Below are 16733 nucleotides of genomic sequence, written 5' to 3'. Positions count from 1 at the left end.
TTTCCAGGCTGATCTAGCATTAAGTAAGTTTGATGTCAGCTATGTCAAAGTGCTCTGCTTTAACTGCAAGTGACATTGTCATTTATGCCCAAAGGTTAAGGGGGGGAAAGAAAAAAAAAAAAAAAGCAAGCTCAGCGCAAGACTTGACAACACAGCAAAAATGTTAGTATTATCCTTTGTAAATCATTTCACGTTTCATCCTGTTCCAACAACATTGATTTGAAGTACTCTCAAAGTATGGACGTGACGGTTGTCCTTTAAGACTGGGACAAAAGTCCTAAGAGAACACTAAGAGCTTTAGTGTTTATATGGGCAGCACTGAGCTCTAAGTGGAAGTCAGTATGACACGATTAGTCTCCCTTCCATCTGATATTTCTTGGAAGGAGAAAAGGGAGAGTCTGGAGGGTCACAAAAGCTTCTAGCTTTAATTAAACAAAACTCTTCATTTTGATGGGTATGCTCAAGAATGAATGATATTTCTTCTTTTTTTCTCTCCCTCTTTTTTTTTTTTTAATAACCAGATTTAACATTTTGCAAAGCATGTCTAATATCTAGATGTGTAAAAGATGAAGTATGGGGCCTCACCTTCACCTTCTCCCCTTTTCATGATTTGGGCTTATTTCATTCTTTCTTCAACTTCTGATATCCAAAGATTTTCCTTAAGCAGAAGAAGGGTTTATAAATTGCAGTCCAGTGTTCCAGCTACAATGTAGGTCTGCCGCTTTAGAGGATGCTTACATAAAAATATGTTTGCTGTCACCTTAACTCTGTCCACCCTGTCCCTACTATTAAAACCCTTTTTCTTATATGTCTGCATTGCTGATACATTTATTGTTTTCCATATGCATCGCTCTGCAGAGCAGATACTGTTTTTATTTTGTGTCTTCTTCAGTGTTACAACACTTCTTATCCTTTTAAAAATAATGTCATTAAGGATTAATTCTATGTCACTGAAAACCAATCAGCCTGATGAAATAATTGTGAAGAAACTCTTCAGCCCAAAATTATTAACTATAAACTATGCAGATGGCAGTCTGTTTATGTGCTTAAAACCAGGAACTAATACTCGCTGTTACTGTTTTCTAATGTAAAAACAGATTCTATTCATCCTTATACAAATATGAAATGCTTGGCAAAACCAAATTATTTCATTAATAGTGCTAACAGCAGTGAATTCTCATTGTTAATTATTTGTTGTATACACAAATGTACCTTTCCTTTTTACATTCATAGCCTGTCAATTTTCAACGAAAACTTTTTATAAATTGCTTATGTCATCCTCTCACTTCTGTAAATATTTTTTTTATAACTGAAAATATCTTTTATAGTTAATCAAAATACATATTGACAGGAGTGGAAAAAATCTAGTGCATGTGTATAACAAACACATATCTGCAGGGTGTATAGTTTTGCACTATCTGCATGAAAGTGCCTGACTTGACATCAACACTGTGCACATCCATTCCCTCAACATACCTAATCTCTGACTCAGCTTGATGCAATTTCTCTTAGTTACAGGTACCATGCAAAATAATCGCTTCTTGCAGTCAGTTAAACAGCTATTAGGTAAACTAAATGTTCTATTTTTGTATTTCAGGCACAACTAATTACAGTATTTCATCACTTTTAACAGGTTAACTTATTTTATTTGGTTAAATTTTCAAGGTAATGAATTTGCTTGTGAGCAGATTGTAAATAATCATGACAACCACTACAGAAACACCTTCATTTTAATATTCGACATGAATAGGATACTTAAACAGTTCCTGCTGCAGGTAAGTGATGCTTTATTCAAACACACACATACACGCCAACCACTCTGTTGTTTGCTTGCTGATGCACAAGGATAACTGCTCGCCTGCATATGGTAGTTTGTTTAGTGCCAAGATTCCTCTCTCTGGGCCCTCTCGTTAAGTCTTTTCTTAAGGAAGATTTACTCCTCATGTGTGGCTCTGGAGTGCTATGAAGATCTTGGTATGACAACTCCTATGCCTTTTGGTCAGATGATGTATGTTGCAGTTGACTTCAGTTTAGTAAAACTTCCGTCTAACTTGAGGCATATAAGTAGCTTCTTAGGGACCTGCAGCATACAGGATACCCCTTTTCACCCTTTATTAACAGCATAGTTAAGAGAATGGTGAATCAATCTGAGTTGGTTATATCATATGAGAGACATAAAGACGCTTACGGGGTTTTTTTGCCAGTTGGCTCCACGTGCAGATTGTTAGAATTCTTAAAAAAAAGTTAAAAAAAAAAAAATTCAAAGGCATGTGAAGTTACGGATCTTATTGTTCGAGATACTAAAAGAGCACACAGGACCAGAAATGGAACTTGAGAGGGAAAAAGCTTGCAATGAAATAAAGAGCAAGAGAAAGGACATTTGGGAATGAGAGAAGAAATAAGAGATGGAACAACAAACACACCTTCATGAACTTGGTCCTTGGGCAGTGGTTGCAATCAGAAAATATTTAAGAAAAAATGTGAGATATATATAGAGAGACACTAACTCGATTTAATAAGAAAAGTCACAAAAATATTATTTTCCTGATTACTGCAGTGTGTCATGTTATCACACTTTTAATAGCATGCAAATAAGTCAGGGTGGGAAGATGACCTACGAAAAAATAATGAAAGAGTTTGAAGAAAGCTGTAATCTCATGAAGAGTGGAACGTCTAGTACTTTTAGAAGGGACTGCAAAAATAGAATCCTTTAACTTTTTTTTTGTCACTGACTTGAAATTCAGACGTCAGAACTATAACTGTAGTATTTTGACATAAGAGATCAGATGGTGATCCAAGAATCCATGGTGACAGGGGAGACTGTTGAAACACGGGGGCTTAAACTTAGAAATATCAGGATGTCTCAAGTTATAAAAAATTACTCAGGACAGAAAGCTGGGAAGGCAAATCGGAGGTAGCTATCGGTAAGCTGCTGATCAGTGGGAGAAGAAACTGGCAAACAGTAAATACTTAGAGAAGACTTCAGGAAAAACTGCAAGAGGATGCAGAGAAAAGAAAAGAAAGTGCACGAACTGTGGCAACTTACAGAGACCCAGGCAAAGCCCAGAGTCTGGAAACATCAATATTCACAAGATATAAAAACATTTTACAATGAGCTGCAATCAAGAAAAGTACAAGCAAAACAGTGGAGCTGCACAGATAGCAAGAGTGAAGTTTTACATAGCAATAGTGAATGTCTGAAAAACTGAAAATAGGGAATGGACACTTTCATGAGTCATTAGTGAAGGTCTAATGAATTATAAACTGAATTCTTGTGCTTAGCCATCACTGTACATGAAAATGTTGCAAAAGAGAAAGAACCCATAACACTAAGAGGAAGCTATCAATCGGAGAACAAACATTTATCTAGGATTATTAACTTGCTTAAATGGATAAATAAGATTAGTTAGGTTTATTTAGGTTTATTATGGCTGTTAAAAAAATAAAAATCCAAAACTGCATTTAAAATATGCTAGGACTCACCTTTAAGAATCGCTATAAAAAAGAAAAAATGCACATGAAGACACAAACTAGTCACTGGTTTCTAATTAAAAAATGAAAATGTAAAATGTGTGGGACCTCAAGAAATTTCATAGACAAGGAAATACCCCGTGATGGTTCACCTGAATGTTTTGAGCCATCATTTAAAAAAAATATTTTTAAGTATAAACATATTCACATTTAATGATCAAGGCCATATTGCCCCAAAATTGCACTGTATCAAAAATAGGACAGGTATTCTTATATTTAAAATTACGTATATATGAGAAGAATTTACAAGATAAGGCCTAACTGTACATCATTAGCCTTCTAAAGTGGGCTTTCCAATTTCCTTGTATGTAAAAGTCTACTGTGTAACTAAGATATGCAAAACACAAATTACACCACAAATTACAAACAAGGAAATTTCTCCATGCATACCTCATGAATTTAAAAGAATAATGTGAGACAGTAGTGCCAACTATTATTTCATAAATTTGAAATATTTTTTGAAGGTTTTTTAAGGATGTAAAAAGTTGAGAGAAGTCAAGGGTTCAAGATAGTATAGAAAGAACAAAATGAATGGAAAAAAGATGGGCTAGTTCTATGCAGCAATAACGGTCTAAAAGTGCTAGCCAATGTATAACAAGGAAATGCATTAACCATGTGTGACTAGACAGGAGGACCAAATATCTTTGAAAATGTTCACTTTCACATTTTATATTGGAGAAATGTTGAAGTTCTGCAATGTTTCAGCCATGTTTGGAGCACTGCCACCACCAAAGGCCACAAATTAAAACTATTTTACAGCAAGGAATCATCCACCTCTGAAGTTCATAGCCCTGCTGGATATCCAATCCTGTCTCTGACACATAGACAATTTTTTTTCCTTTCTGTAGTTTTTATTTGTTCATTTCTTTGCAAGGTCATAGTTTCAAGGCTTCACTGTTACTGAAATTTCAGGAGGAGAATGTGAATAAACCTCTTGTGAATTTAAGTTTCCTTGCTCTGCTATATAAATTTTAGCGGTCATGAAAATGTGACAAATAAGAGTAGCTAAACCCAAGTGTTATTTGATTGTCCTTTACAATTCTACCAAAATATTTCAGTGCTGGCCAATAACACTTTTCTCTAGCATAATAATGAATGTAGCACTCCTTGTGGAGCTACTTATACAGTACTTTTTTTTTTTTTTCCTAAGAACAAAAGGACGCTACTTGGAGACCTTTAATCTTATTTCATGAGACAACTAACTACATATTGAGTCCTGATGATCTTCGGAAGTGAAAGCTAATGTATTGAGCCAATACAGCATTCTGATATGCAGAGTACCAGTTTATGATAATTACTTTTGCATCTGCATTTAGAGTACCACATGTAATTACTGAAGTGTATACTTTTCTCTCAGCAATGGTATGCAATTTCCATTAGTGGTCTTGGCAGTCATGCACATGCATTACAAGACCTCTAAGTAATCTGTAACCCCTTGTAATTAAATGCAAAAAGAATTACAGCCAGCAGAACATAGTGAATAATTCACAGCCAATAACTTGCCTGATGTATATAACTTATTTTAATGTACCAAAATACAACCAGGTATTCTATCTTTTCTTACGTATTAAGTTACTTCATTCATCTGCAGTCCTTTTGCAACTTTTTGCAAAATATTTCCAAATTGCTACTGGAACAATACTGATTGTTTACATAATTTCTCACTAAAATTTTACATTAGGGATTTGAAAAAAGATGGTGAAACTTTGAAATTTGAGGCTTTTCTCTATACAAAGCCACCTGTTTGAAAAATTCTTTCTGCAATTAAAGAGGAAACCACTTCATTCAAAAACTCCATATCTTGAAACAGTTTTCACTAGAATTATTTGAAAAGCATAACTTCCACCTAGCAGGAAAAGTCTCATAGTTTGAAATTCAAATGATATACAAGTGGAAGGAGCCTCCTAGGTCTTTGATTCACTTCTCTCATATCGAGGGTTACCATGTTATCTCTTTAATAACTTACCTAGTACCTTCTTAAACACCAGCTACATTACTTTCCTCACTGCAATTTCCCCACAAATATTTTTCCACAGGCTCAGTATGCAAACGTGTTTGCTCTTCTGTCAATCCAGAATTTTACTCAAATAGCTCTTATCTTTCTTTGATGACCATACACCTGAGGCATTTGGAAACAGAGGTCATTTTTCTTTCAGAATTTATTTTGTTAGATTTAAATAAAGAAAAAAAAAACCCACCCTTCTCATTTCATCTGGAAGATTCATCTTTTATCTAATTGGCTATTTCCATGTGTGAATGATATCACTTTTCTGCACTTTTTACTCTGAATATTTTTTTTCTCAATTAGGAGTGACTGGAATTTTACATGGTATTATAAATGATGTTTCATGTGTGTCCAGAGCAGAAACAAACTGTTGACTATAAAACACCATGGAAGAAAATATTCCATAAAACTAATTTTGGAGTAGTTACAACAATACATCATAACAACTCCTCTACAGAAACACACCATGATACTTAATTCTATCAAGAGATTTCATCAGCAGACAGGAACAGGGGATGGGAAAAACCTGAATTACAGCTGCAGTGAAATGCTGCAACTGCATAGGAAATCTGAGGCCAAAAATTTGTAGTCCTTCAGTAGACTACAAAGTATTTTACAGAGTAGAACAATGTAATTACCCCCGTTTAAACTAGTGAAATGCCTTAACAAAAGAAGGGTCAGGAACACATAGTTTTAAGTCCAGCATTGTGTTTTATACACAATACTTTTCATCTGGATTTTCTAAAGAGAAAATTTCAAGCAATGTATTTCACAGAAAATTTCAGTTTTTAAGTCTGCTTTTCTAGCATGAAATTACCACTAATAAATACATTTTGAAGTGTATTAAATCTAGATTACATCTATTTAGAATTCTGTAATACTCTTGTGCCATGAAATTATTAAAAAAATTTCTGCAAATCAATCAAAAAAAACCCTTTTTGTTAGAGGATGTTGTAATATTACTATCCATAATTATTAAGGTCAATAATAACTAACCTGACATTCACAGAGAGATTATCAACTGCTATTAATAAATGTGTTTGTTGCAATTCCATTATCCCTGTTGTAGAAACAATGGCTCATAATAATGAAAATGCGCATTAGTAAAACAAAGAAAGTTTGCTGAGTTCTTTTTACTATTCTTTTAACAGAAAATATGAATATGTACCTGTCTACAGACTGTGGTGTTGTTTTTGTTGTTTGGTTGTTTGGTTGGTTGGTTGGTTGGTTGGTTGGTTGGGTTTTTTTTATGTGAAGCTGTTGGTTCTAGGAAATTTTCAGCTTAAAAAGACTCTGACTAGAGTCTTTTCTAGAAAGAATCTCTTGATTTGTCTAATGATGATCAAATGGGAATTTTAAATTCAAGTTTTATCTCCTCTAGTTTTTAATGTAAATAAGCTACGGTAGATGGCATCACATTGGATAACGTGGTGAAAAAAAATTGTTTCTCAGACAAAAGTTAAAAATATTGCTATTTTTAAACATCAAAACATTCTTTTCACTGTCACTGTTTTATAAGAAATACTTGTTTAGTAGGAATTTGACTCAATTATCTTTAATTATTCACAAATCCTCCCATGAAAAATGTATTTGTTATGTAATTCAGAAAAAAAAAAAAAAGTAATTTGGGGCTTTTTGTGAACATTTTAATCCAGATGCTTACTAACTAAAATATTACACAACTGGTCATTTAAGTTACTTGATATTGTTTGTGTTCTGTGATGATTGAAAATGGAATTCTGTAAACCATTATATAATAAGGCATCAATAATACGTCATACGTTCATGGTCTTTCATAAATAATTTTGTTTTCATAAGACATCAAAAAATCACAAACTATAAAGCTAAGGAATTCTTTTCCATCAACCACAACATTTTTAGTATGTCCAGTGCAATTGCTAAATTAAACAGAACTCACAGTTTGGGTGTATGATTACACACTAACTCAAGGAAACAGAAGACATGCTTACCCTTAAGTATGAGTAATTCTTTTAAAGATCTTATTTTAATTCAAGTGAAAAGAAATCACAAGTGCTTTGTTAGAGCAAGATTTTGTCATATACCCAGAAGGAAGCCACAAGTGCAAATCCTCAATCTAGTATTTAAAGTTACATGGAGAGATAGAGGTTATTATTTTCAAGGTCTTTCTTGTTTCATTTTCTCCTTTTCCCTTTTTCTTTTATTCATTCAGTATGTCTGAAACCAGCCTTGGGAGTCTTTCTAATTTATAATTAATTTCTATTATTAGCAAGTCATTTCAACTTGTCTGGAAATTGGAATTTGATTCTACACTCTTTGAACCAAACTCCCAGGGTAAGGACTCTCTTCTCTTGTACCCCAAACATCACAGGCAAGGTAGCATGAAAAGAACCATTATTTTCCTCATTTCCTTATTTTAGGAGTCCATTTCCCTCATTTTAGGAGGTCACAGACAATCAGATAAGGAAGACAGGAGTCAGAAAGGAAAACAGGAATTATACAGAGGCAAGGATTGTACTGCTTCAAGACATAGACATAAAGCATTGAGATCAAATTCTAGCAAAGTTTACTGCTTGTTGCAATGCCAAAAGAGCAAATTGATTTTAAAACTTTTTCTTACTCCAAAGAACACATGAAAAGCCTATATAGTGAAATATCATTTAAATTATCATATTCCTTTATCCCTCCACCTATCTTTTCATTTTATGTACCATTTGTACATACACAAATGCATAATTAAAGATCAAATGTAGTTGTACACAATTATGTACAAGAATCTTTGACTTGCACACATTAAAATATGTAACCACTGCTAAAAAGAAACATGTTGACATACCCATAAAAAAATTCAGAGTTCTCAGGGTGTCTTCTACTCACTTGTATTCTTTGCTGGTGAAAATGATGAAGAATGCAGGTCAGGTATTATTATCACACACCACAGTATCCCAGGCTATTTCAGCCACAGAATATATCTAAATGAACTGATTTATGGCTTGGCTTTAATTGCTTTCAGAAAGGAGATGAAAATGGTATGTAAATTTTATATGCACTGAATACATAGATGTGTATGTACACGTATATTACACACATTCTACCTCTTACGCATGATATTTACCTAGGTCAAGGACACAATGAACATGGTCCCGTTCATTTTAAGGCATCAAAATATTGATGTATCTATTCTGTAAAACCAAAACACCCAAGTATGGTTAAAGCATATGGTTAATTGCTCTGATAAAATAGAAAAAAAATAATACAAGTATTATATATACTAGTTTGCTTCTTTTGACACAAGAGGAAGTAATTATACCATTGCTTTTGAACCTCTACAGGGGTCAATTTTCCGACTGGTTGTGCATTCGACTATTATTTAGTAAATAATCTCTTCAATGTTATTGTAAAGTATATGGAATGAGTTCAAAATAAGCAAATTATTTGCATGCTTTGAATACCTGTCACAAACTCTGTTTTCAATAAACTTAGTAAATGATACATGGAAATTTCATCATCTTCATGAAACTTTTTGGTGAAATAGTAGTGAAGAAGCAATTATTTTGAAGAATCTATAAAAAAAATCTATAATAAATTATTATATTTGGGGAAACAAGATGTAATGATTAATCAGTTATTTGATTATGAGACAGACTAATTACATTACTAAGCTATCTAGTGGAAACCCATTAGTAACTGAATAAATCTATTGTCATTGGGGAATTTATCAATTGCAACTGCATACATATATATTGAATTTTCTTTATTTTTGGCAAGATGTTTCAAGTAATTATGATCATGAGGAAGATGAACATTTCAGATTTTCTAAATGACAAATGAGATGCCAAAAAGATTACCTGCAACAAATAAAGATTGCAATAATATATGAAATTGCAAGGCAAATGTTGCCAGTCCATATTTAATATATGATAACAGAAGGCAGACTGTCTTCTCAGTAACCCATTCGAGAAAATAAGTGCGGATGGCAGAGATAACGCTAACATTTGAACAGGTACTGATTTGGAATTCTGTGGCAAAACCTGTGTTTTTCTCTCTCTTCCCTGGAATAACTTTTTACTTTTAAAAACAAACTTGACCAAAGCCCACTGAAGCTATCAGTCTCTGGCTTTGGATCAGACTTTGAGGAATATTACTTTCTTGAATCTCAACGCAAAGCATACATCTTATGTATAAACCTTCACCACAACTGACCTCAAGGGTGGTACTCCTGGTTTCAGACCTCTGTTTCACTGCAAAAATATCACTTACCAAAACTGAAATAAAGCTGAAACTAGCAATGCATGTGGAAACAACAGTAAGATATATTGCACAGCACTTTCCCAAAGTATTATTTCTACCATTGTCCACGGCTATCATCATTTATGCATTATGTCTTGTTTGATTTGAGATTTTTTTGTGGTAAGACCTAGCTGTGGCAGTTATAGGGAGATACTGCACAAGACTTTGGGAATCACTAAATTACAACTAACAAAGTGCTTACAGAGAGCACAGAGTCATTCTGTAAACTTGTCTGGATGAAAAAAATATTTGCCTTGAATTGCTGCTTGAAGACTGATTATGGTGAATCCATCTCTGCAAGCTGACAAAGTTTCAATTAAAAATAATGTTTCCCTAAACCTCTTTCTAGCTCTGTTCAAAAGTGGAAGTGTAAAAATATGGAAAGGATTGCCCTAAAATAATTTCAAATCTATGTGACTTGGCACTATTCCCACTACTATAATGCAAATAGTAAGTGTGATAGAATTAGTGTAATAATTTACTCTGTTGGGACCTCTCAAATCTTTACAAAAGCCCTATCTGCTCTGGGACCATGTGTGTATCATAACATGTCAATAGTGTTAAAGAGGGGGTTAGAATTGATCACGTAAAAGGCCCGAAAGAATTTTAAGATTAACCATAGACTGTTAAAAAGTGTCTAAATACAATTTCTATATGCTGCAGTGCAGAATCACTTTTAACATCATGATAATTCACTTACAATTCTAACATTATGCATTTTCACATATTATAGTGAAATGTAATGCATGCATCGTGAAATTTTCAAAAGTGCCTCTGGTTTAAGGGTCAGTAAACACTTATCCTACTAGCCTCCTAAATTCAAAATCCATTAAGATATATGTTTATCCATCATTAGTAAAGCACAGAATTAAGTGTTAAATTTGTATTATTTTTATGGATTTGGGCTCAAATAAGTTTATCTAAAAAAAGTTGCTCATGGAAGATATTAATCTCCCGAGGGGATGATAAGAAATATGTCATTTTATTTCTTCTTCCTATTCTGAAGGGGTTAAAGTATATCTGAGTCATGTGTTCTTACGAATTCTTATTGTGTAAAAATGAAGTTTATTTCAGCTGGCAATCTGCAAAGGTTGATTTCAATATGAGTATTCACAGTGTCTGCCACAAAGTGTTTGATAGCCAGACCATTTAAATATTTAGGTGGACTGTTAAATAGTTGTTGTGGTTTAACCTTAGCCGGCAACTGAGCACCACACAGCTGCTCGCTCACTCCCCCCATCCTGGTAGGATGGGGGAGAGAATTGAAAGAGTAAAACTGAGAAAACTTGTGGGTCAAGATAAGAACAGTTTAATAATTGAAATAAAATAAATAGTAATAACAACAACAACAACAACAACAACATACAAAATATTGTTGATATTTTGTATGAAGAATATACAAAGCAAGTGATGCATGATGCAATTGCTCACCACCCACTGACTGATGCCCAGCCAGTCCCCGAGCAGCGGTCACCGCCCCCTGGCCAACTCCCCCCCACTTTATGTACTGAGCATGATGTCCTATGGTATGGAATATCCCTTTGGCTAGTTTGGGTCAGCTGTCCTGGCTGTACCCCTCCCAACTCTTGTGCACCTCTTCACTGGCAGAGTATGGACAGCTGAAAAGTCCTTGACTTAGTATAAACACTGCTTAGCAACAACAAAAACCTCAGTGTGTTATCACATTATTCTCATGCTAAATACAAAACACAGCACTGTACCAGCTACTAGGAAGAAAATTAACTATCCCAGCCGAAACCAGGACAATAGTGCATGGTAAAATGCAAAAATACATTTAATCTTATTTGTTTGTCACACTACAAAATATTTGACACTACTCTTTTTCGATTTCCAGTAAAAAATTGAGTATGGGAATCACAATGACATTTGATAGGGTGCATGAAGAACCAGAACCTGGTTAGGAATTTATTGTAGTTTCCTTACCCTAGTATCTATGCCAAAAGAAAATTTGATTTCATGTTTCAATCATTTTAATTTGTTCAAATACAGTAGATTTACATAAGATACATTCTTAGGTATCAATATTCTCCCTAGATAACAGTTTCTTTTTTGCTTCACTTCGTAAGAATCAGTGTCACTAATTTTACAAAGTAATTCACCCACACGTCTTCTTTCTCAGGCAAGCTTAGTTTGTAGCTGGAGATTAAGCTAAATTTATAGAATATGTTAAATTCATGGTCACTGAGGTATTTGTGAAAAGAGTTGTATCTTCATATGCATAACAAAGTGCCACATTAATAAGTTTCTGCTTACAAGAATCAAGCTATTATGGAGAGCTGTGAAAACAGTCAACAGATTTGCTTAGAACAGAAAGGTTAGTAAATCTAAGTCATTCTGATCATCCTTAAATCTAACAAGCTTTGGTATCTCAGCAAAAGTTTTAGTTAGGAATGTTTGATATCAGGTCTGCCAAACACTGGATTGAGAAGTCTGCAGCTTTTAAAAGCCTTTGGAATATACAAAAAGAATAAATAAGAACTCTGCATAGAAGCAGGAAAATTTTCAAAAAGGTACATTTTGCAGAGTTTCTGCATGCAACTTCCCTGCTGTTCTTAGTAGCATTTCTGTGCATAAATCCCCATTCCCTGCTTGTGAGTATATTGCTATAGGGAGCATTCATCCAAAGGCAGCGTGGATTCTGCTGAAAAGTGACTCTCTACTGCTTCAGGCAGCAGACAGTATGAAAGTATCAGCATGCAAGATTTTGTTTCCTTTTCTCTGAAATAAATAAGTAAATGTCACAGAAAACCAGAAATAATATTGTCACGTGAGATTGCTGCCCATCATTAAAGCCATTAATTCCACTCTGTAAATCTGACCATCAATTAGACCAACAGCTCTAGGATATTTTTATTTCACACCTATGTGCTACTTCTCAGGACCTCAACATGCCTTCCTGAGCTGATTAATACTTTGGTGTTGAGAGTGAATTTATTTTCCTGGACTTAACAACTCCTGCTGTCTGCCACTGGCGATAGATATGGATGACCGTCATTCACCTAATTAACCAAATGCAGACTTGTTTCTATGTCATTAATGAATCCTGTATTCTAAGATGAAAGCAAAATTAATCTTCTTGGATTAACTGATTGGATGTTTTTACTAAGGAGTCTAACTAGCAGATGGGGACATGTAGGTTGCATCATGTTTTACTGCAAAATCTCACTTAAAGAACTATAGGAAACATCAAGACTTGTTAATGAAATATGGCAGATGTTAAAAGATGATAAAGAAAAGTTAAAAAATTGCATCATAGTAAAGTATGAACAGAGCCATAGCTGAACAGGAAGGACAGAGTATCTACAGGTTTTTTGTGCAGTCTTTCCTAAGATGCCAGGTTAGCAGGACCATTCAAGTACATGTTTAACTCTGCGTGTGTGACTAAATAGCACAGTTTTCTGTGGACTTGAGGGTCCTGCTTAACTGCTTTTCCAAAAGGAAGGGTCTTAAGCTAAAACTTAAAAGTTGAACTCATCTTGAAGTGCTTTGCTTAATGCAAGCCTAGGCCAGGATTTGACAGGGAAGTTAATAACCATGCTGATGCTCTTTGTTCAGTCTTCAAAACTCTTGTCCTGTAGCTTTAGGTAACAAATAATGCAATGACCTGTTTCTGTATTCATTTTCTGTGTACTAATACAGGCAGTCAGCAAATGGTGTTTATATACGGATGTAAACAGTTACAATGAGATGATGGCTAGAAAATTTGTGTGTGTAGCACATATGTATAACTTGCACATGCCTTTATTGATTTACAAATTCTTTATCTCTAGCCTCCTGGGAAAAGCAGTAAGGAATTAATGCAATTAAGAAGAGTTAAAATTAATGCAATAACTTGATTGCCTTCAAGATGTGCATTAGTCCAGGGATGCATTTTTTCATGTTGATAAAATGACCAGTGCTCTTTAGCCTCCCTATCTTCCTTTTTTAATTACAATTCCACATAACGAAGAAAAACCCAGGAAAAAATATTCAAACTTCACCAGTCATTCTTAAATATTAGATAATTTTCAATGTAAAAGGAACATACTTCAGACTTCGGAGTCCATCAGGGCTATATAGATCTTATCAGCTTTCTAGAAATGGAAAGAAGTTCCTGCTAACAGTAGTGATTTGATAGGTAGACAATTCAAAACTGAACTGATTGCAGCTGAAATAAGAAATAGACAGAAAAATGGGCTTACGTGTGTGGCCAAAATGTTAAAAAAATAACAGTTCCTCCCTAAAAGACACTGCATTTGGTCAGTTTCTAGGGTCTGCACTTGTATTTTTAAATTACATGAAAAAGTCTAGTATAGCTTGAGATCACTAAGTAGATCTCAAAGAACTTAATAGAATTTGATTTTTTTTCTTTGTGAAAATAGATTTCTTTAAGAATAAATGCACAATACTTATTTCTGTTCCATTATGCAATTTGCATTGATTTCACAAGCCAATTGGCTTCTGGCTACCAACAGCTCTAGGTTTTTATACTGCAAAATAACACATGCTTTGTCATATCCAACTCATTAAATAATCACCTTGTAGTATAGTTTGTGATTATATTTTCATTAAGTGAGTGCTGTGGTACTGCAAAGAAATGCCTCCTGTTTGTTTTGCGGGAACCAGCTCCTTCCTTTCACAAAAGGAAAAATCAGAGCTGTATAGTGCTGCAGTTACAATTTAAACAGTACTACAGGTTTATTGTACAACCTTATAAACAGGATCATTTTTCAAGGTATATGCCAATTCAAGTAAAATCTGTGGACATACAGTATAAAGAAATGGTTCTTCAAGAATAAACAGTATCTCTTAATAGCAAAGAATGTGTGTGTTTCTTCAAGCTCTGGGGAATATTCTTAACATTGGCCACAACGCTGGTGAGTTATAAGCTTTTTATACACATGGGGAAAAAAAGGGAAATAATGGGTACAGTAATCCTCCTAATAATACCACAAGCTGAATTTCAACTTTCAAGCCTCTCTTCAAAGTTAAGTTAGCTTCCAAAGCTTTTTAAGAGGTTGCTGCCCTTTTCAAAATACATTTCAGGTGCATCATTCTTGCTGATTTATACCTACTAAATGCCATGTGCCCTATTCCTTCTGCATAAAGCTGGAGAAGGCTATGTAACTTCATTCTGCACCCTGGCAACCTCATTCAGCTCAGGCTGGTCAAAAAGTCTTAAGGCTAATTACAAGAATATTGGTTATGGACTAAGCTGGGAATAGATAGAACCTATAGTTATTGCCTGACACAGACATGCAAGATACAGGCAGACCAGTTCTTTCTCTATAAAATAGTTGAGACTCCTTCCCCTTCATTCAGAACTATTGAGATAACACATCAGCAAGAAGGCATGGCAAAGGGAATAATGGTAAAAATCCAGGGCAGCAGTTCAGACAGTTTGAAGTATCACAGGCCGAAGCACATTTCTTGGGTTTCTTTTTTTAAAAGAGTGGATTAAAACTGCTTGGGGGTTAGATGACTCTGAATTAGACACTGGACATATTAGATAGAATTGACACTTCACAGAAATATGCATAAAGCCATGTATGTTACCTATACATGCACACCGCAATACAAGCTATGCCTAACAGAAACAAGAAATTACTTATATAATAACAAGAACCTCCAGAAAAAAAGGACTAATAAAATAGTTGACTCTTCAGTGGACAATACTATGGCTGTATATCTGTTACCTTTTTGTAAAGAGTGAGATTGTTGGGCAATATATACTTTGCTTAAACCCTGTTCCTTATACTATTTGCACAGTGGAATCTGTTACTGCATCTGGCAGTGTTGTGATAGGTTCAGGTTAAACGCTGATTGAAGATCAAATTGAAGTGAAATAGCCCTAGTCCTTTCTGGTCACAGTTGAAATACAATAACGTGACAATATTGAGAATCTTGCTTCTGTGGTATTATTGAAAAAAATGCAGATTAAGTTGTCAAGAGACTACACATCCAGTTCACCAATGTATATAATTAGAAATGAAACCAATAACTGTTTTAAATTTATTGGCAGAGATGTGTGACACTCTTTTCCTGATTCAACTGACTTTCAGTCTTAGGCTTACTAAGACTTTTCATACTGCTGTTCTGAAAAACACTGCTAAAGCTACAAAACATTGTATTCCCACCATTTTCAAAAGGATGACTGTCCTGGTTTCCCTTTTTGTCCTGGGCCAAAGAGCACAGCATTGAGTGGGTTTATCACATCCCCTATCATGCACCAGCCTCCGGGAAAATTGAACGATACAATGGACTGTTAAAGACTACGCTGAGAGCAATGGGTGGTGGGACATTCAAACATTGGGATACACATTTAGGAAAGGCCACCTGGTTAGTCAACACGAGGGGATCTGCCAATCGAGCCGGCCCTGCCCAGTCAGACCTTCTACGTACTGTAGATGGGAATAAAGTCCCTGTAGTGCGCATAAAGAATATGTTGGGGAAAATAGTTTGGGTTATTCCTGTCCCGGGCAAAGGCAAACCCATCCGTGGGATTGCTTTTGCTCAAGGACCTGGGTGCACTTGGTGGATAATGTGGAAGGATGGGGAAGTCCGATGTGTACCTCAAGGGGATTTAATTTTGGGTGAGAATAGCCAATGATCTGAATTATGTGATGTTAAGTACTAATTATAGTTATAATAGTTATACTAATAATGCACAGATATACTAATAATACTAATAATATTATATGCCATACTAAAGATATTACAATAAGAATCACCCAGACTAACGAGGAATAACTTCAGTGAAACCAAGCAAAGCACAGTGATGATGGTTCCAGAACTGACTTCAACATGAAACAATCCAACACCACATACCATCTCCATCTTTCCTGCCCTGAAAGATTATTATGACAGATGGAGCCTGAAGTCATGGACTAAATGAACTCACCGAACGTTTTAGAGGGATGGCCCACAG

This window comes from Pygoscelis adeliae, unplaced genomic scaffold (assembly GCF_000699105.1).
Source record: "Pygoscelis adeliae isolate BGI_AS28 unplaced genomic scaffold, ASM69910v1 Scaffold6, whole genome shotgun sequence".
Taxonomy (NCBI): Eukaryota; Metazoa; Chordata; class Aves; order Sphenisciformes; family Spheniscidae; genus Pygoscelis; species Pygoscelis adeliae.
This window is presented reverse-complemented; position numbering follows the sequence as displayed.